Genomic DNA, 2,400 nt, shown 5'->3' with positions numbered 1-2,400 from the left:
GAAAGTCCAAGGTGTAGGTTTTGTTGTAGTGCCTCCCTACCTCCCTGCATATTGAAAACTCCACTAAATTGTGATCACTACACCCCAGGCAGCCTCCCACTGCCACATCTCCTACCAGCCCTTCTCTGTTGGAGAGCAGCAGGTCAAGCTGAGCTTGGCCCCTAGAAGGCTCGCTTAACAGCTGGGTCATGAAGCTGTCCTCCATGCACTCTAGAAATCTCCGGGACTGCCTCCTCTCTACTGAATTAAGTTCCCAGCACATATCTGGCACGCTAAAGTCACCCACATTCTGCAGTTCTCCAGCTGCCACACACACTGCCAAAAGAAAGTTTCTCCTAGCTCCTTTCCTGTGAAGCAGAAACACTTTATGATCCTAACCCACTGAAGAACCAGGCAAATGCGTTTTAGAAAAAGCATTCCGTCTGCTTCCAGACCCTGCCAGGAATGGTCTATCCTGCAATCCCATGCACGATTCTGCAGCTTTCCAGCTGCCTCACACATTGGCAAGAAAAACTTTCTCCTAGCTCTTTTCCTTTGAAGCAGAAACACGTTTAGATCATAGCCCCATTGAAGAACCACACAATTGCGGTTTAGAAAAGGTACTCATTCTGCTTCCCGACCCAGCCAGGAATGGCCTAGCCTTGAATCACATGCACCATTCTGCAGCTTTCCAGCTGCCTCACACACTGGGAAAAGAAACCTTCCCCTCACTCCTTTCCTTTGAAGCAGAAACAAGATTTGATCCCAGCCCCATTAAAGAACATTACAAATGAGGCTTCAAAAAAGGTACTCATTCAGCATCCAGACCCAGTCAGGAATGGCCAAGCCTGGAATCCCATGCACCACTCTGCAGCGTTCCAGCTCCCTCACAAACTGGCAAAAGAAACTTTCTCCCAGCTCCTTTCCTTTGAAGCAGAAACATGTTTAGATCCTAGCCCCATTGAATAACCACTGAAATGTGGCTTAAAAAAAGCACTCGTTCTGCTTATAGACCCAGTCAGGAATGGCCTAGCCTGGAATCCCAGGCACCATTGTGCAGCATACCAGCTGCCTCACACACTGGCAAAAGAAACTTTCTCCTAGCTCCTTTCCTTTGAAGCAGAAACACGTTTAGATCCTAGCCCCATTGAAGAACCAGTGAAATGCGGCTTCGAAAAAGCACTCATTCTGCTTATAGACCCAGTCAGGAATGGCCTAGCTTTGAATCCCATGCACCATTCTGCAGCTCTCCAGCTGTGTCACACAATGGCAAAAGAAACTTTCTCCTAGCTCCTTTCCTTTGAAGCAGAAACACATTTTGATCCTAGCCCCATTGAAGAACCACAGAAATGCAGTTTAGAAAAAGCACTCATATTGCTTATAGACCCAGCCCGGAATGGCCTAGCCTGGAATCCCATGCATCGTTCTGCAGCTTTCCAGCTGCCTTACACACTGGCAAAGAAACTTTCTCCAAGTTCCTATCCATTGAAGCCGAAACGCGTTTTGATCCTTGCAGCTTTGCGGGCTCATTCAAATGCGGTTTAGAAAAGGCATTGATTCTGCTTGCAGGCCCAGTCATGACTGGCCTAGCCTGGAATCCCATGCACCATTCTGCAGCTCTCCAGCTGTGTCACACACTGGCAAAAGAACGTTTCTCCTACCTCCTTTCCTTTGAAGCAGAACAACTTTTTGATCCTAGCCCCTTTGAACAACCACAGAAATGCGGTTTAGAAAAGGCATTCATAATGCTTGCAGGCCCAGTCAGGATTGGCCAAGCCTGGAATCCCATGCACCATTCGGCAGCTTTCCAGATGCCTCACACACTGGCAAAAGAAACTTTCTCCTAGCTCCTTTCCTTTGAAGCAGAAACACATTATGATCCCAGTCCCATTGAAGAACCATACAAATGAGGCTTCAAGAAAGGATTCATTCTGCATCCAGACCCAGTCAGGAATGGCCAAGCCTGGAATCCCGTGCACCATTCTGCAGCGTTCCAGCTCCCTCACACACTGGCAAAAGAAACTTTCTCCTAGCTCCTTTCCTTTGAAGCAGAAACACGTTGTGATCCTGCCTCCATTGAAGAACCATAGAAATGCGGTTTAGAAAAGGCACTCATTGTGCTTATAGAACCAGCCAGGAGTTGCGTGCCCTGGAATCCTACGCATAATTCTGCAGCTTTGCAGCTGCCCCACACACTGGCAAAAAAAACTTTCTCCTAGCTCCTTTCCTTTGAAGCAGAAACACGTGTAGATTGTAGTGCCATTGAAGAACCATAGAAGTGCGGTTTAGAAAAGGTACTTATTCTGCTTCCAGACCCAGTCAGGAATGCCCTAGCCTGTAATCCCATGCACCATTCTACAGCTTTCCAGCTGTCCCTCACACTGGCAAGAGAAACTTTCTCCTAGCTCCTTTCCTTTGAAG

Source organism: Pogoniulus pusillus (assembly GCF_015220805.1).
Source record: "Pogoniulus pusillus isolate bPogPus1 chromosome W unlocalized genomic scaffold, bPogPus1.pri SUPER_W_unloc_3, whole genome shotgun sequence".
Taxonomy (NCBI): Eukaryota; Metazoa; Chordata; class Aves; order Piciformes; family Lybiidae; genus Pogoniulus; species Pogoniulus pusillus.
Note: the sequence above shows the minus strand (reverse complement) of the source record.